Below are 20246 nucleotides of genomic sequence, written 5' to 3'. Positions count from 1 at the left end.
GCTGCCTCAAGAGAAAAAAAAATAAGAAAGAAAAGGAACAGCTCCGGAGCATGATTCACTTTATCACAAAACAGATATTAAGATATGTCAGATGAGTCACAGTGTAAAATTGCCTATTTCCCTCTATTGATTATAAAAGGGAGTCCAGAGTGATTAGTTCAGATGAAGACACCTACAATAATGAATATGTTAGATGAGCTGAATCTCCCCAGAAATGTTCTCAGTAAGGGTGCAGGCATGGACACAGGCTTTGATAGACAGCATTTAAACACTCTTAAACCTACCTTATCAGTTATTGGAAGAGCTTTTATCTCTGAGAGGAAACATGATTTTTGAGTAAAAAACGCACCTAACATTAGTCATGTAGGCTTATGGATCACGGTTTCTACTTAAGGCTTTGTGGGGTCTCCTGTTTGAACATCTGAGTCTGAACTTGGATACACAAACTGGATTTCTATAGTGAACTGAGCTAATGCCGAAGTAGGAGCGCTATCTCTTTCTGTTACATGGATATTTGAAATTTGGCCTGTTACTAGTAATACAACAGAGTTTGTGAGAACAGGAATGATCCAATTGGTATTCTCTAGTGGAGTGTGCTTAGTGGAAGAGTGGAGCTGGAAAAGTTAGAACCTGGCAGAGGATCAGAGGGAAGACGGGACACTGGGGCAAGCAGTAGGGCCATCGCTGCAGAGAAAAAGTTGTCTGTGTGTCTATAGCAGGACCTCCTCTGATGTGAGCTGCCCTTTCTGACCTCTGCAGATAGGGTGTATTGGGAGAAACTGCTTCCATAACCTGCAGGAAGAAATGGCAGGAGAATAGGCACCCTGCCAATGGAATCAAAGTACTGTAAAATTTTCCCTTTAATTTAATTGTTTAAATACAAAACATTATTTGCACAGCTAGATTTCCCTTATCCCAGGCAGCTTATCTCGCTTATGGGGTAACAACACCAAGGGGCAGAAATACCATTCTGCTGCCCTCAACAGTCACTCCCAAGTCCAGTGATATATTCTCATATTTATGATGAACCTGTTCAAGGATAATTTCATGAGCTTACATGGGCCAGCAACAACAAGGATATATCCCAAATCTGGGAGCTTGGTGCAGAACCCCCCCAACCAGTACTGAGGGAAAAGCTGAGGGCCAGTAGTATCATCCTGGAAGTAAACTGCTATTTCCTGGCCCATCATTCCTTGTGGTGATGAGCTGACTGCATGGACAGAAAGCTGTCCACAGCACCAATGTGATGCAAGTCTATGGCAGATTTATTTGCATATTCCAAAGGAGTGCTTTGTGCAGAGACAGTCCAGGCTTTGGGTCCTTGCAAAGCTAAGGTTACTTTTGGGACTTTGTGCCCTCATCATGTTTACTTGGGAAGAGCTGTAACCGTCAACAAGAGGTTATTAAAAGTCTGAAAGTTCTTTAGCAAGAATTTCTTCTCACATTTCCAGCTAATTGGAGATACTCATGTAAGCTTCCCTCTATTCCCCGTTTAACAGGCTGCTGACATTTCCATGTCTGGCTCATGGTAGCCTTATGGGTCTTGACATCTGTGCATGCCAAAAGCATTTAGCTCCAGAGCTATGTTCCCAGAGAGTGCTATCAGTGTGGAACACATTCTGTTCACTTAATAAATGTTCTGTGTGGTCTTGGGGGCTCTATAACATTTGAAAAAGAGGGAGAGCAAGGCTACTCTTAGAAGCATCGGGAGAGCAGTCAAAATGGTACTCAGCACAGATGGCTCCTACAACTGTGAACCACATGTCAGTTAATATGAAACAGCTGTGCAGATGCTCTTCTTCATGGGTGAAATAAAAGCACTTGGCCAATAAGCGACCGGCCTGGGACACAGAGACTGCTGAGACACCCTGCAGTGGGAGGAGGTAGACAGCACAGCTCTCTGAAGGAAGGCAGCAGCTTGACAAAAAATGTTAATGCACGCTTCTCAGTGCTGTGCTGGAAGTGCCAGGCTTATTCCCCCACTGCTCCTTCTGCACCTTGTCCTTCTGTAGGGGAATGTGTGTCTCAAGTGTGTTAGCTGGCTTGGTTCAGGATATGACCCTTCATCCTGGTAGGATTTCAACTGTTTTATGCTCTGGGGCATGACACTGCCTTTATTTAGGGGTAGCCATAACAGGATTTTATTTTTCTCAGTGAAAATGTAGCTCAGAAGTAGTATCCAATAGCAAAATAATATCTTCCTTTGGTCTTTCATGTTTCCTCTGTGGCTTACTTGTTAGAAGTAGGTGGAACAGAGAGAGAGATCAGGAAGTGTTTAATAACCTCCTGGTTATTTAATCTGTAAATACCAAGCTTTAAGGGGACTTTGATGTGAAAGTACATCAAAAGATAGGGTTGGAATTCAAAATTATCTCAACAAACAGGAGATGTAGGCTGAAAAAAACCCAAAAAACTCAGTGAGATAAATGCAAGCTAGTTCAGGTATACAAAAATATTCAACTAGGGACCTACTGAGTTGGAAAGAACTCAATGAGAGTTATGCGGGAAAGGATGTAGGGGTTGTGATGCATCCATCGTGGGCTGAACATGAGGCAGAACTGTTATGTGAAGATAATACTGATGTGTATGAACAGGATTATAAAGCATCCAAAATAACTTTTGTTCAGAGCCAAGATGTAGTTCAATGTCTGTGTATGTACACTGTGTTTCAGGAAAGATGGAAACTGTCTGGGGAGAATAGATAGATTAACTGGGAAATTTAGCTCAAAGGGACCTTGTGGAGGTAATCTAGTCCAAGTTTACGCTCCGAACAAGGTTAATTTCAAAACGTTGTTCAAGGTCTTCCCCAGATCAGTTTTGAAAATATCCAACTCTTCTGTCTCTCTGGAATATGAGAAAGACTCAAGAAATGGAATTTGATCTCTGAAGGACTCAAGTTCAGTGGCATTCATTTGTGATTTGTAGGGCTTAGATTAAATATTAGGGGAAGCTAGGTCTTCAGTGAAGGCAGAGCAACATCCCCATCATCTTCAGACATTTGCATTTCCTCACCCAATGGAAAATACATGGGATGGAATTCTTCCATTCTGTCTCCACCTTGGGAACAGTTAATTTTCTCTTGTAGCCAGTCCATGTCGTTGAAAAGTTCTGAAGCAGCCTGGTCCTGACTTGCTCAAGAATTCAGTTCTAAAGATATATTTGCTAGAATCTCTGGGAGAAAAAGGTTTATGAATGCATGTATTTCTACTTATTGTATAATTTAAGCATATGTAAACTAAAAGATAATCAGAAATCATAAGAATTGCTTATGAGGGCAAAAGGATTATTTTAGAATCCTTTTCCACCTCTACCCTGATCATGTCTCTTCACTGCAGGTTCAGCCTAGATGACCACAACAAGTCTTGCCAGAGTCTGTGTCTTCACTTCAGTCATGCATCCAGCCGTGTGTGTTTGGGTCCTTCCTGCAAGGACCTTGACCCTTTCCTGGACGGAGCTGACAGAGCTCACCTGCCCAGGATGAATGGTGGTCAGAATCCAAAAGACCACCACCATTCAACTGGGCTTTAACTATTTATAGAACCGAGGGTTTCCACTTCGATTTGGAAAATAGTTGAAGTAGAAGATACACTTTCTTTTGATGGCTAGTAAGTGCTAATGCCCTGCACACACACATAAACACACCCACACCTCGTTTTGTTTTGAAGTGATGAACTCACCACCATATAGCAATTATCCAGTTTCAAAATGAGTCATATTAACTACCAGAAGAGTGAAATCTGTCCATGCAGTAACTTTTGGCATTACAAATCTCTTTCAAGAATTTCCTATTAGACTGTGTCTTTCTGCCTTTGAGGGGAAAATGGAGTGACTGGTTTAGTTTGGCAACATAAAATTTAGCCATGCAAGGACAGGCAAGAGGTAGGTGATGCAGGCAGAACCACATTCAAGTGACATCTGAAATGAAAATTTCAGCTCAGTGCTGGAATCCAGTGAAACCTTCAAGCTTATTGTTATTCATTAAGCAGATTGAAGGAGTGAAATGAAAATCAGCAAATTGTCCGCCTCTGCAGGGTACAATATGTTCATTTTCAAGGGGAGCTGGTATATGGATGGGAGAGGAAGCATAAGCCACTCTTACCTTGGGGCAAGGGGGGGTCAAACGTTTTTTAAAAAGCCACGTCCCTCTCTCAGTGAACTTGCACGTCCCTCACTGGCTTGTCTGGCCCCTTCAATATGCCCTGGTGAAAAAGTCCAGCTGTCCATCCTCACCTGCTGCATGTGGTTATACCAGGGTACCGAATGTTCACAAGTGGCAGCCACACTGAGCCCCACCCAAAATCTTCACTGATTCATTATTAAGACTAAACTTTGCTTCACCCCTGCTCCTCTGGCATTTTGTGGGAGATGATTCGAAGCTGAGTGGCCTGACTGATTGAAATACAGAGCTAAAGATGAGAAGGGAAGATCCTTCCTTCAGTCACTGAGCACGTCACCTTTTTCGTGCCATTCAAGTGATTGATTTTGTTACAATTACCCAGACAGGTCAGTGTATTATTTGCTCTGTGACAGTCTCCATGGGAGACTAGAGGATTTTTTTTTGTGGAGACCCGGAGAAAGAGATGGTGTTCCATGAAGTACTGTGTTATTAGACAGGACCAGCAAGCAGAGAAAGAACCAAAGAAACATTTTCTCCTGTGTCAAGGAGGAGCCGGGATAGCTCACTGAGGTAGTCAGAGCTCAGCACTCTCTGTCCCCACTTATTCCTTTTGTTTATCTCATGCTATACTGCCACAAAGATCCAAACACAACCTTCCTTCAAGGAAACACAGTGAGCATGGCTGGACTTCAGCCTTGCCTGCCTGTCTGCCACGCTGCTTCTCTGCTGACCTGGACAGTGAGTCCTGATACCTAAGCTTAGAAATGCCACATGGTGCCCATCCCCACTTGTGGCACCAGCTCCACCTGGGAAACAGGGAGGGGAACAGGCACTTGTCAGATTCATCGGATTGGTGTTGGATGTCTGCCTCGAGAGCAATGACTGTGCTTCTTCACTAACTACAAGAGGACCTTGGATATGAACCTGAATATGAACATGCAGTAGCTTAAATGAACATGCTAAGTGAGATGTAGACACTGGCATGACTCTCAGCCAAGGTAACTAGAGGATAACAGAGTTAGGAGTACGTGGTTTAAAGCAGAAGTCTTATTCCGTAATCCATTTTTTATTTTTTGAAGTAGAAGTTGTAAGAAAGCCAATTCTTCAAGGTCCTAGAGGCTAAAGATTGTAGCATGCTGCTTCAGAGTTTGCTTGATTAGTATTTAATTCAGTCAGTCATTTCTCCTAATGAAATGTCTCACCTATAACATTTCTCTTAGCTTTGGGGTTTATTTTCCATAGAAAAGATCTTTTTAAAAGAATAGCACTGTGCAACTGAAGTTCCTTTCCACCAGTGAGTGCACAGCACTTTGCAGTCGTCAGCTGCACCTCTCACCACATTATAACCCTCTCTTGTTTCCAGAAGTACACTGATAAACAGGAGGCCAAGTCTCTCTTGACATATGCAACCCCTGGCAGTATGGGACACCAATCAATGATTAAGGTCAATCTGTCACATCCTCGTGTGTAGTGCCCTCATAACAAAGCAGCAGTTGAGCCAAGAGGGAGCTCTGGATGCTCATTACACCACACACTCCCTAACTTGTTAATTGTTTGAACAGTGAAAAGTTGTTTGGGAATTAAGTTTGGTGCGGAAGTCCTCAGCCAAAATGTGCATTGGGACATTTGGGAAATGAGGTGTTGGGAGTAAATTGCCTACTGATGGTCTAATGGCCCCTGGGCACTTTGGGGTGGATTTGGACCACCTACAAGGGTACCTTGTGAATATTTAGGCACTGGTGAAGGACTTCAGGGAAATAAGGAGTGCTTTAAAAAGCCTACAGCTGCCTTACCACAACCTGACCCATATGTCTGGGCACAGGAGGGGACAGGCTGCAAAGAGGGGCAGACCCAGTAGGGCACAAGGCATCAGGGCAGCCTGGGCTGGCAGAGCCCTGAAGGCACGCTCAGATCCCACAGACCTGCGCATCCAGAACCACAGGCAAGCAGCACAAACACAATCTGCTGTCAAGAATATTCCCAGCCAGCATCATTTGCTCCATTGAAGCTCCTTCCAAAATTGTTAAAAAGTTAAATTACCCATCTATTGAATGGGGAAACAGGGAGGAAAAGTCCTGGGCCACCTGGCAGCCCCCAGCAGAGCATCTTCTCTGCTGTGTTTGCTCTCTACCTACTCCTGGGGCTTTGCTGCTTCAATATAAGTGTGAAGTTCAATTCAATTGCCATAGCAACGGCATCTGGCAGGTGCAAAACACTATTCTCTCTGCTTCATGTAAGGGAAAACCTTTCTGCTCCAGGGAAGGGAACTGTCAGTTGTAATGAAGATTGTTCTCTCTTCTCTTACCTGGAAACATAGCAAGGAAAACTATTGATTTTTCCTGAGAGGACTGGGGCTCCAGGATTAATTATCTTCCACTGTTTTTCTTTGCTACACAATAGGTATCCATATAGGTAGAGGCAGTAAGTGTTTGGGCTGTATATAGCACCATCTACAAAGCAGCCAAGGGAATTTCTCTCCACAATGAGAAGGAGGTGAAGTTGCATGGAAAATGATACTGCTCTTCCCAGTGTCCCCATGATTGTCCTCCCTGGCCAGAACACAGGTCATCTTTGCCAAGGCCCAGAGAGCTTCCTCCCTCCCTTCCTTTTAAGGTTGCTGGGCTCTGGTACTTGGGCCAGATGTGTAGGACAAGCCTCCCTGCTTGACACAGACACAATTTCCCCCACACTGTGCCCCAGGAGCAGTTTTTTTCCCACAGAGATGGTGTTGGGATGCACCCAGGGCTTGGGGCTCGGCCAGCAGGAGGTAGCACTGCACCCACTGAGACATCCACCATCCCCTTGCCTTTAAACCTTGCACACCTTGGGAAAGGGGTGTCCAAGAGCACAGCCCAAAAGCACGTGCGTTTTCATTGCATTACTCCTCTGGAACATGGATGATGGGGTCACCCAGCACAGGGATACTGTGCCCTGAAGAGAGGGAGGTGTTTGGCCACGTGTCCACATAACCATCAGCTAGCATATTTTTTCATTTGTCATTCAATTTAAATATTTGAGGGCTGTCTCTCATTATCTTGAATTGGCACCTAGTCAACAAAAATGCTCTATTTTACTATTGAAATTAGGAAATTGGGAGCATGCTTTTATGGTCAACAAAACCAGCAGAACAGGGGAGAGTGTGGTGTACAGCTGACAATCAGTGGTCTGTCCCACCAGGTTGCAGAAGAGTATTAATGAAACAGGCCCTCTATAAAAGCTTCTCAATTCTTTCCACTTTTTTTTCCTGTACAACTATAACTCAAAATTAATTTTGATTTGAAGGATGAGGTTCAGGAACAAGCTGGCATCACAGCTTTCCAGGCACACCTTGTATTGTAACATTATCACTCAAGTAAGAAAATGTACAGGTAAACCATGAGGCAGGTGAGCAGTGTCAGTGTGTGCTCCGACAATGAGTGTGCCTGTGATGCTGCATAATAAGTACTAATTATTAAATGTAAATTACATGTATTTCCATGTAACACAGTATTTCCTTCTGTTTTAGAGGGAGTCAAATCCATGGTAATCATTCTGTTTATTTAGCAGTGTTATAAACAATATCAAATACATTACAAATCAAAAGTGGCCAAACCCAAGACTATTTCCTTGATGGAGATAACTTTCATCTGCCAAGTGAGTCCATAAAAGAGCAAGGGAAGAGCAGCAAGGCCATCCCCTTCAAAGGCACTGAAGGCTGCAGTTATTTGTATTCTGAAACACAAAAAGCACAAATTCAAAGTAATACATGTTAACAGCCCTCTCTGTTACAACCTTCTAGCTAGAAACAATACATCTAAAAATACATCTGCTGATGAGGTCAGTAGGTTTATCCCTTGCGAGAGGCGGAAGGGCAGGAACTATGCAAAATCAGGGAAAAAAGCCTACAGCAGTGGGAAAAGATCAAGCTCTTTGTATTTTCAGCTTTCCTGACCAGCTTCAGTATGGGATCTCTTTCATGCTGTTGAAACTTCAAGTTCAAATTATCACTGTTCAGAGTGTAGCATAATTATTAAATTTTTTTTAAAGTGTTAAAAAATGACACAAAGAGCTACTTAATAAAAAACAATTTGCCATACAATATTTCCCCCATTCCACAACCCTGAGTAAAGGCACATATTTAGTGTCTTTATGGCTGATGGTGGCTAATTTACTTATCACTAGACAACAGTGTCCACTAGACTCTATGTGTGTAGCTGAAGATGGTCAAACTGTACTCATAGAATCTTCTTCTCATTCTGTTATGGGTTTTCTGAGAGCCCGGTTCACATGTGGCACATGAGATATTTCTCTGCTCTCACAGAAACCTAGTGTGAAGAAGAAAATGTGGTGGCTTTTAATCCTGTGAGCATGCTCTTCAAGCCAGAACCAAGAACCACAACCGAGCTGCCAGGAACTTCCAGAAATAGCAAGAGGTGACAGAGCTTTAGGGCAGTCAAGGTTTTTCCCAATGAATGAATAAAGGACAAAAGTTAAAAACTGCAGTTTGGAGGATAAGCAAAAGAGTTTCATGAAGAACCTGACACAGGACTGCTAGGGCCACTGCGAAACAGTAAGCAGAGGTGGAAAAAATCATTGGTCAGCCCAGTAGTTACAGACATTCACAGTGCAATGCCTTCCTGTGAAGAAGTACAAACCAATTTGGGGTTAAAAGCAGTAGCCAGTTTTAAAAGACTCATGTGAAGAAGAAGGAAACAAAAGAAAGAGAAAAAAAATTAAAAATATAAACTTTGGCTTTATACTTGTGGCCACACTGTCTGCTTGCTGCTAAGGCACAACCTGCAGATGTGTGCCAGGCTTGCAAATCACACTACAGCATCTGTGCCTGGGAACCAGTCCTGCTCCTAAGTCAGCATTTTCTCACCCGATGTCCCAGAACAAGAGTTGACCTTACTGACACTGCTGCACTAGAAGAAATAGAAAGGGACCATTTGCATCTCTAAAGCACTCCACTGGGGCGAAATCACCACAGCAGCCAAGGCAAGCCCTGCTGAACTGTGGAGTCCCCAAACAGAACCCTCTGCAACTCTGCATCTGCTCCCATTGCAACGAGTGCCAAATATGCCCTTGACTTCAGCTAGAGCAGGATCAGGTGCTCTCTTGTGGGAAAGCCAAAGGCATCCTAACAGAGAAAATCAGAGCCTATCAAATAGGTTAATTACAGAAATGGTAAAGGAATTTTTCTGGGGGAATTTTTTTGGGGAAAACCCCTGTATTTCTGTTATTGCTACGGGAATCCATCGATTAGACATAGGTAGCTGTGAAAATCCAGCCCTTTCCCTGCAGGGACAGGGCTGGCAGGTTAAGACCCAGTTATTTTATAGCCAGAGTGGTTGTTCTGGTTTTTAAGTTCCCTGAATCCCTTTGGATAGCTCAGAAAAACTGACGAGGTTAATAAAATCCAAGTGGTTAAGAGGCAGCTTTGACACTGCCATTTGCGGGGAATCAAAGCAGGAGGTCACTCACGCTGATTTCAGCCATGTTGCACTTGGGATAAATGGGACCCATGAGATTTTTGCTCCAGTCACAACTGCACAACAGTTAAAAGCTCAGGATCTCTTAGCCCTGGTACCTTCCCCATGTGAACACACTCCTGCACTGCTTTTGGTCCCACACCTGTGCTTTGAGGCGCAGCAGCACCCACACACTGCCTCAGGGTTGTCTTTACAGGCTCATCCAGAGGTGCACTGGGCTGTGTCATATCCTGGCAAAGGGCTCACACTCCAGCAACACTGACCAGGTCCCAGGCACATCCCTGCCAACCTCCACCACACCTTAGGGCCATCTTTTCCTGTAACACAGCCCTCGTGGGGCTGGCAGAGAGATTCATGGCTTATCCCTCCTGGTACCTTGTACTTGCACCCCATACAGCCCATAACACACAACTCCTGCCTGAGTAGGGGTTTTGGTCTTTTTTTTTAAGTCATTTGCTTTACACCGCACTAGAAATGCACAGACCCAGCTCAAAAAAGAAATCATTATATGCTGTGCCATCCTTGCTTTGCCTCACCACCCTAACTGGTTTTTTGAAATTGAGGGAAATTCATCTCAGGAGAGAAGTGTCTGTTTACTCTCCAGACATCAGGAGCATGGCTGACCTTTGTAGGATGGAGGCTCTTTGATTTTGCTGTCTGTGTCTTTGAAATTGGCCCCTGAGACATTTATACTCTTTTTTTTTTTTCTACCATGAGGTAACCGTGTATCTGCTTTTGTCAGGTGATCAAGTTCCCTCCCAGCACAAGCCAATTCTTAGGGAATAAAATCTCTTTTCCAAATAATCACACACGACATCAACAAAATAAAGCTTATTTAAAGCACACACTAGCAAATTCCTATTTACCCTTGGAATTGTTTTCACGGGCAGAAAGTAAATTTTATTTGAAGCCATCATTATTGTAGATAAGGTGTATAAGGCTGTATTTGTTAGGGGAAAAATCACACTATGGAGCTACAAACAGTAAATTGAAGCTATGAACACAGAGGAAATTTCTTGATTGATAAAACCAAAATTAAATAAGCAGTTTTAAAATATTTTTGGCATGTATCTTGTTCTAATCTGAAGACTTGGACGTGTAATATATGGTATTCTGGTTTAAGCCTAAGTTTAAAAGAAACTGCAAAGCTCACCTCTCACAGATAGACACCCTTTGTAGAGCAAAGAGCAAATGTGTGCCAGGTTCTGCAAATTCCTTGTCACCAGCTTATTGTTAGGTACAAAAACTCATCAAGTGTACAGCATTAATCATACAAAAAAGTATTTGCAGAACAGAGACACCATTTACTCCAGCTGCACTGCCCAAGATAGGCAGCACTAGAGCCAGGAAACAAATCACAAAGTCAGGGCATCCTCTTTCGGCTGAATCTGCTCAGTAAAAAGCTCTGCCTGGAAACGGCTGCAGCCCTGCCTAGTTAGGCAGACTGGACCAGCTACGACATCCAGTGAGTCTTTCCAGGGAAAATTGATCTGGAGAGGAGTTGTGATTACCTGTTTCTGACATTGGCTGCTGCTGGAGAGAGAATACCAGATGAGATGTACTGCTCCTGCAAGTGCTAAGTTCTTAATTTAGGCGTTTTGTGGAAATTGTTGAAAAACATTCTAATTGGAAAGAACTTCTGCTTTTCCAGCATATAATTTTCCCCATTTTTTAGCACTGAGGCATTTGCATGAAAACAAGCTCTTTGTTTTTAAAATTCCACTGCAATAATAAACTTGTTGTTTATTCCCCACTGGAATTCATAATCCTGTGTTTGCACAAAGCACTATAATTGGTTGCTGTGCAAGTGTTTCTATCAAAAGGAAATTATTATTAATAATCAAGAACGAACAGTTGCATAATAGAGATTAGTAAAATAAGCACCATTCTAATAATAATGCTAATCTCCATGAAACCAATCTCTTCAAATGCTTTGAAATAAACATGTCTCAATGATAAAAATCATCTTTAAACATGAAGAGCAGTAAGAATCACAGGAATAAGTACAGGTGGAGGTTGAATCTATCAATGAGGGTGGCGCATTTTGCAGCTGGCAAGTACAAAATTCCACCATGAACTGTATTGGGTTTGCATGGCTGCGTTTTGGTAGTGGGGAGCTACAGGCATGGCTTCTGTGAGAAACTGCTGGAAGCTTCCCCCGTGTCCAGCAGAGCCAATGCCAGCCAGCTCCAGGATGGACCCACCACTGGCCAAGGCTGAGCCCGTCAGGAATGATAGTAATGTCTCTTTGATAGCATATTTAAGAAGGAAAAAATATTATTGTGCAGGTGTAATTTGGACCAGAAAAGAGCAGGGTGAGAACATGTGAGAGGAGCAACTCCACAGACACAAAGGTCAGTGGAGGAGGAGGGAGAGGAGGTGCTCCAGGCACCGGAGCTGAGGTTCCTCTGCAGGCCATGGTGAAGACCATGGTGAAGACCATGGTGAATCAGGCTGCCCCCCTGTGGCTTTTGGAAGGCCACAGGGTATGCAGAGATCCACTGCAGCCCATGGAGGAGATCCACGCTGGAGCAGGTGGATGCCTGAAAGAAGGCTGTAAACCCATGGGAAACCCATGCTGGAGCAGAGTCCTGGCAGAGACCTGTAGACCCATGAAGAGAGAAGCCCACGCTGGAGAAGGTTTCCTCGTAGGACTTGTGACCAACCCTGTGGGGGACCCACGCTGGAGCAGGCTGTTCTTGAAGAACTGCACTGGAGCAGTTTGTGGAGAACTGTTGTGCGTGGGATGGGTTCACATTGGAGAAGTTCATGAAGAGCTGTCTCCCATGGGAGGGAACCCACACTAGAGCAGGAGAAAGACTCCTCTCCCTGAGCAGTGGAAGAAACAACATGTGATGAACTGTCTGTAACCCCATTTCCCATCTCCCTGCACTCCTGCGGGGGAGGAGGTAGAGCCCAGGAAGGAGGGACGAGTGGGAGGAAGATGTTTTTAAGATTTATTTTACTTCTCATGATCCTGCTCTGATTTTGTTAGTAATAAATTGAATAAATATCCCCAAGCTGAGATGATTGTGCCCATGACAGTATTTTGTGAGTGACCTCTCATGGTCCTTATCTCAAGTCATGACTCTTTAGTTATATTTTCTCTTCTCTGTCCAGTCGTGGAGGGGAGTGAGAGAGCAGCTTTGGTGAGTGCCTGGCATTCAGCCGAGGGTCAATCCACTACACTGCCCCAGACTCAGCTGGCAATTAATTACTTCATATAGGCAATTCCTGTTGGCCCAAAATACATGTAATAGTGAAGTAATATAACTGACAAATTTCTCCATTTATTTTTAAAATTCTCAAGAGAAGGAGAGGCTTTGCTGGTAGTTTACATTATTTCTGATGTTCTTACTGCAGACATGGAAAGCTTAATTTTCTTGTTCCTGAGACTCAGAAGTCTGCATGGGTATTCTGTTTTTAAATATTCTGGGAATCAGCATGCAAAGGGCTTTTGACTTTCAAGATCACAATCTTGAAGTCCATGAGAATCTGCTGGTACATTATTAACTCCCTGTAGACCTTCAGGGTTGAAGTATCTTCCTCCTTAGCACAGAACTTCCTAGTTTTCCCTTGTAAGACACATTCCATCTTTTCCGGCCCACTGGTTTCATCTTTTAACCCAGACCCATGCTATTTCAATGGCAGTAGGCACAACCCTTGTTTTGGAGCAATGCACAGAGATTTGGACGCATATTTAGGGCTCCTGGTCCCTGGGTTTGCCTGCACTAGACTTCCAGAGGAGTTATCTGCTGCCAGCCAAGTCACTCAGAACCAGATTTAGCACAAATCAGGATCTGAGAATAAAATGTTTACTTTAAATTGATAAGCAATCATGGAATGACCTTATAAAAAGATAAAGTAAATTTCCTGAACAAGTGCATGTTTAACAATAAGGATCCTCCTCCCTAGCAGCTGGCGTCTACCTTTTTTTTTGTTCTAGGTTACACAGTAATACCTCCAAAATAATCAGGTTCTTTTTTCTTGTGAAATTGTTTCCGATTTCTCTTGCACCTTTTCCTCAATCATCCCACCTGCCCTCTCTCTGAGAAGCACACAGATCATTCCTTCACACCAGCCCCAGCCAAGATGTTCAAAGCTTGCTTGCTTCTCCCCTGTGAAACTCCTTCGTTGTTGCCTGTGTGTGGCACTAGACACCACTCAGTGCTCCATGTCCAGTAAGGAGAGGAAAAAGTCACTTTTTTTCCTTTCCCTTTTCTTCTACAGGTGTCTTTACAAACTTTTCAACAGCTGAAGTTAAATCTCATGGTTTTGGCTTCAAGCTGTTTGTATTTTACAACATCTTGAAGAAACACTGATAAAACTTATGCATGATATTGTGATAAGTATTAACATTTTTTCTTCTTCCTCTATTCATAACTAGCTTTCTTGTGTGAGTCTAATGTAATTTTAAACGTGTTCCTTCAGAGATCACAAGTGGGAATGGCTGTTTTATCACCTGCAGCCCTCTAAGACAGTGTCAGTTATCAAATGTCCTTGCGGGGGACACTGGGAAAGCAAACTGACAACCTGAACACCTGGTACAATATTGCAATGGGAAATGGGATGCAGAATAACAAGGAAATGCCACCTCCTCACCCAAGCTGGCTGTGGTAGTGCCTCTGCCTCTCTCCTTGCCACCCCACAGCTTTCATGCAGAGAGCAGCCTGGAGCTGAGGCTGACTGTACCAGGTGCACACTTTTTGTCAGGTCTGACTATCACCTGCCTTATACGAGTAAGCAAAACAGCCACACAGTTACAGATTGTCCTGCTCTGCCCACCTATCTGTTCAGTTCAGTTAAGTGACCAATAAAACACAAAACTGGAGATATGATCTAAAATCAGCCTTTTCCTGAGGGACCATGTTTCAAATGAAGTAAGGGCTTGTGTTTTTAAGGAAGAGCCAACTCTACTGCTTCAGATGAATCTGCATCCTAAAACCTGCTTTGATTCAAGAATTACTTTGATGAACATCCATCTAATATAAGTGCATATCTTCCTTAAAGATAATGATATTTTTGAGTAATAGGAAAAACAGAGAAGCAATGGACAAATGAAAAGTCTTTATAATACCAGTCATCCACAACTGCCTTCATGTCTGGCTTTTGGCAGACCAAAGGTTATCTGGGTTTTATAGGTAAGGCACAGAGGTACTTACAAAGCAAGCATCGTTCTAAGACATGGAGATGAAAATATAGTCCTTAATATGGACTCTAAATTTCTTAATGCATGCATAACAAAGACAAAACGGAAATATTTCTGTAATTGCCTTTTGTTACAAGGTTTGCCAAAGCCTGCAATATGCCCTTTTATAAAATGAAAGGACTGTGTCTTGTCTGCTGATAATGGCACCTTTGGCATGGACTGGAGGTGATTATTTTTCTGTTTTGACAGATGGAGTGTTCAAGGTCCAGGTACTACTTCTCTGAGTGCAGTCTTTGTCACTAAGTGAATTGTTCAGTGGTAATATGATCAGGAGGGGTTGGGAATATCCTTGGCCTGATCTCTTCATCAAAAAGCTACCTCTCTGACAAAACACACATTATCAGACAATGAAGAAGAAGTCAGTTCTCTCCTCTCAGTCAAATAAACTGCAGTGATATAGTTAACTGAATTCAAAGCCAGGTGATGTGGGTTAACTTAAACTTATTCAGTAAACAGTCATGTAGCTGCAGCTACTCCTTGCCAATGGTCTTCTCTGACATTTATACATGAGTAACAGCCCTCAAACCCTACACAGACATGCAGGAAAATCCTTCTAGAGTTCACATAAAATGAGAAATATCAACTTCAAACCAAAGAAATGAGACATTAGTATGCAAGCAAATGGATGGTATCTTGGAGGTGTACATGTTTAGATTTGCAAAAGGCTTTGAACAAGCTCCTTGCCAAAGACTGTTAAGCATCTGAGTTGTCAGGATACATGTGAGAATACACTCTTCTGAGTCAGTGACTAGTGAGAAGACATAACACAAAGGACACAGATACAGTCCTAGTTCACAGTGAAGCAAATTTCACAGCAGGATCCAGTGAGGATTTGAGCGACCTGTATTAAATAACATATCCATGTGTGACCTGGAAAGAAAAAGGGGGATAACTGAAGCGACAAGTTCACAGGGGGTGCAGAGTGATTCAGAGCAGCCGGGCCCGACTGTGGGGAAAAGCTGGAGGCAAGCTGATGCTGCAGAGCTGCAGAGGGATTACACAACATGGAGATAATGGCAGGCAAATTTCGGTGTCTGAAACTGCAGAGTAATGCACATAGGGAAAAAAACAAAACCTCAGACTATATCTAATGGAGTCTGAAGAAGGTTTAATCAGTCAGGAAAGAAATCCTGAAACCATGTATTACTTCTATGGGAGTAACTCCATGTTCAGCAGTGGTTTAAAAGGCATTTAAGGAATTACTAGCAAAAGAATAGAGAAAAAAGCAGAAAATTCTATCATGCCATTGTAAAAATCCCGGAGTACATACACATGGACTACTGAGTACTACTCTGGTCATGCCATCTCAAAAGGAATACAATACAGTTGGAAGCAGTGCTGGTGGGCAGCAGGATGGTATGACTTCCAAATGAAACAGTGGTTAAAGAGACTGAGTTCACTTTGAAAACTGTGATTGAAGGGGCACATAGTACAGGGCCCCAAAGTCAACACACTGTCGCTGAAACAAATCGGGAAAGTTGTTCCCTACTTGCTGTTTTTCTGGGAAGAGTGGCATGGTCTGGTAGCAGGTTTAAAACAAAGATTGGGAAGAACTTTTTCACCCAGCACATAACTGTATCGCTGAACTCAAGACACAAGATAATGCAAAGTGAAGAAATGGTAATCATTTCAAAAGGGTATTAGAACAGTTCATGAAACACCACCAAAGACTATTAACACGATGGTCTGTCTGCAGGTACTTACTGAGGAAAATTCCTGAGGCACAGAGAGTGAATCTGTAAAAGCCTGCCAGGTAATACCACATACATCCTCTCTACCTGCCCTCGGCTTCGATCACTGGCTGCTGGCAAGAGTGTGTGCAGGGCACTGGGTTTAACCTACAATGGTAACTCTCACCCTAATGTATTTTTCTCCTGAAACAAAGCCACAGTAACTTCACAGGGATACTGCACCCCAGATTTTGCTGAAAAAAGCTATAAAGGACAAAGTAATCCCAGGTCTGTTTGTCTCCAGCACACACAGACCTCTTGTATTACCCCAGCTGCGTTTGTGCCTGCAAGCTCTTGTGCTGCTCCCCAGATCCTGCAACACAGACACCAATTTCACACTCAAAGCATAGCTTCTGCTTCCCAAGAAACTCTGAAGATGGACACCCACACACCCCCACATAAGCACAGCCACAGGAGTACCCCAAGTGACTCAAGGAAAACCCAAGGCCAAGTAGTATATAATGAGAACAGGAACAGCCTGCTCTCACAGAGGGGATCAGCACTGAGTTGGCTTGGCACACACTGGTTTTGCACCACTGGCAAATTGATCCCAAGGTCTCTCAGTTGAAAGCTGGGGAATCCAAGGGGACAAAATGAAAGAGTGTATAATGAGAAGGATGCTGAGAAACAGAGAGCGGGTCCACATAAGGTGAAGGCTTTAGACAATCCTGTGGGATGCTCTGCCTATGGGAAGTTCAGTGAAAGGCTATGAAACTTTGGAAAAGATCAGGGAGCTTTAGGGCCAGAGAAATCACTACCAGCAACGACCCTCACAGAAGTTTCCCTGCAAACCCTTCCACATCTCTGATCGCCAAATGAAGATCTCTGCTTTGCTGCTTCAGCTTATCTGAGAGTCCTTGTCCCAGCCAATGCACTTATATTATTTTTAGCATACACAGTAAAATTCCATTTTGTTTCTGAAACATCCAGCTCTCCCAGACTTCACTACTGCGCTTTTGCTGAGGCCACACTGTTTTACAGGCTTATAACCTCTGCAGTTTAGCAGAGTCAGATTTATCAGACACAATGATGGGTAAAACTGCAGAGTCCAAAGGAAATTATGAAAATCTCAGTTGAAATAAGATACTGCAGTTAACATAGGAATTCTTATTTTCCCAGCTTAAGCAATCCAGATAAGCACCTGAGCATTTAGGCTTTAGAGGCCATAGAAGCTTGGCTTACCACTAGGTCTGACAGCGCATAATCAAACTGAAAGAGGGCAGATTTAGATTAGATATTAGAAAGAAATTCTTCACTGCAAGGGTGGTGAGGCACTGCAAGAGATTGCCCAGAGAACTTGTGGATGCCCTTGTAAGTGTTCAAATACAGGCTGAATGGTGAGCTGAGCAACCTGGTCTAGTGGAAGGTGTCCCTGTCCATGGCAGGAGGTTGCAACAATATGATCTTTAAGGTTCCTTTCAAACAAACCATTCTACACTGGTTCTATGATCATGATGACTACAGGAGTAACTGAGTTACTGTAAATCACACCTTTTACTTATGTGACACTGTTGCAGAGCTATTTGTGTGTTTTTAGACACTCATTGCTGAAAAGCTTAAAATGCATAAAGTTCATTAAAATAAAGGGAGCAGAAGTGCCTTGCCTTGCATTACACTGAATCCCTTGCCCTAAGATGTGGAGCCAGACTAGGTTTAGAGTGGGTGTTTGGGGGACGCAGGACCCCCAAACCTACAGCACTGAAATAAGGACACAACAAAACACTGCTCTCAGCTGAGCAGTGATGGTTGTCAGCTGCTCTGGCTCCCCTGGACCCTGCAGGATCCGCTCCTGCAGTGCAGCCCATTGAAGCAGTGGTCTGGATGTAGGGCACCTATGATCTCGTCCTGCTCAGGAACTCTGATAAATCCCAACAGGAGTTGGGGGTAGCTTGAGATGCCTAAGCCACCTTATTTGTCAGATCAATGAGTAAGGATGGCTTGCTGTCTGTACAAGTAACATAAAAGAACGGTGTCTATTAGCATGCAAAGCATTACTGAGTGTTCCTTGTCCTAACATCTGAAATGTCCAGCAAGAAAACCTGACACACACAGGTTCACCTGCCCAATTCCAGCTACCTCTGTTCTTGTCCTGGAAAGGGACAAGGAAAATCAGCTTTCTGATGTTGAACACAAGTGATGTTGGAGGAGGAAAATTTTCAGGTGAGTCACTGAGATTCTGTGAAAACTAAGAAAGGAAAAAAAAATGTAACAGCAAAACCCTGCAAGAATAGGTTTAATGATCTTGTTTCTCAGGCTATTCATAGACAGTCATTAAAAAGCCCAGCTTGAGGCTCTGTTCCTCAGCCCTCTCCTGGAGGATCTCCTCTGATTTCTGCTTTTTTGTGTAAGGAGTATATATTTTTGGTTGAGGATAGTGCTGACACAGTGGCACCCACCAGCTGTCCAAATGCTGGCATGGGCAGCTGGGCAAGCCAAGAGCCCTCAAGCTGTACAGCTTCAGCTGGGGGTCTGGCACAGGTGCGCAGAGTAACTAACATTGGTTAAAAGGAGAAGAAGTTATTCTGAATTGATTCCCTGTTCTTTTTAATCACAAACAGCATTTGCCTTTGTTTTTTCTTTCCCTGCCTTATACCATTTTAAGGCCTATCCTACTCTTACTGTCATCATGGTCCCCACTGAGGCTCAGCACAGTTCACAGTAAAACTTAACCTTTCAATTTGTCACTGGAAATACAAAAATTAAAATCTCAAACATCCAACTGCGAAGTCACACAAAGGCTGGAGGCTTATGAAGTTGTTGGCAGAACGCTGTGCTGGCAGGATGTGGTGGGTTCACCTTGGTTGGCTGCCAGACGCCCACCCAGACACTCTCACTCACTCTCCTCAGCAGCACAGGGGGAGAAAATAAGATGGAAAAGCTCATGGGTTGAGTAAGAAAACCAAAAGCTGTGCACAGAAGCAAAACAAAAAGAGAAATTTATTCCCTACTTCCCATCAGCAGGCACTTCCTAGGAAGCAGGGCCTCAGTACATACAGCAATTGCTTGGGAATACAAACTTCACAACCATGCTGTCTCCTCATTCTCCCCTTTATCTCTGCTTTTATCACAGAGTACAACATCATATATGATATCCCTGTGGTCACTTCTCTCTCCCAGCCTCCTGCCCACTCCCAGCCTGGCCTTTTTCAGGGTGAGACAATTGGCAAGACAGCCTTGATGCTGTGCAGTCACGGCTCTGCAGTAGCCAAAACACTGGTGTCTTCTCAGTACTGTTTTAGCCACAAACGCAAAGCCCAGCACCCTAGAGGCTGTTGTGAAAAAATTTAACTGCATCCCAGCCAGACCCAGTAAGTAAGAGCTGAAAGAATCTAAATGTCTATATTATGAAATAAAAAGGAAAAAAAACCAACCCAACCAAACAAACCAAATCCTGCTTCTTCTGTAAAAAAGTCTACTACAAACAAATATAGTTTTACAACTAATCCAACTTCATAGGTGGCTACACTTCCAGCACCAAGTAGTTCACTTGTAGTAAAGAGGGACAAGCTCCATAACTTGGATTTATACATCCTCTGTCATGCATGCATGGAAGTTCAAAAAGATCTTTTATTTGTCTTTAGGATGATGGTTCTTCTAGGTTCATATAATACACTCAAAAAACAGGTGGATCATTTTTGTGTCATTTCCTTATGCAACAAGAATTATGAGATGACAGTTCTTTCATTTTGGAAAGGATGTTCAATCGGAGAAAGGATATG

The sequence above is a fragment of the Corvus kubaryi genome, unplaced genomic scaffold, assembly GCF_017639235.1.
Source record: "Corvus kubaryi isolate FWS band 111438036 unplaced genomic scaffold, C.kubaryi_AGA036_p1.0 133, whole genome shotgun sequence".
Classification (NCBI taxonomy): domain Eukaryota; kingdom Metazoa; phylum Chordata; class Aves; order Passeriformes; family Corvidae; genus Corvus; species Corvus kubaryi.
Note: the sequence above shows the minus strand (reverse complement) of the source record.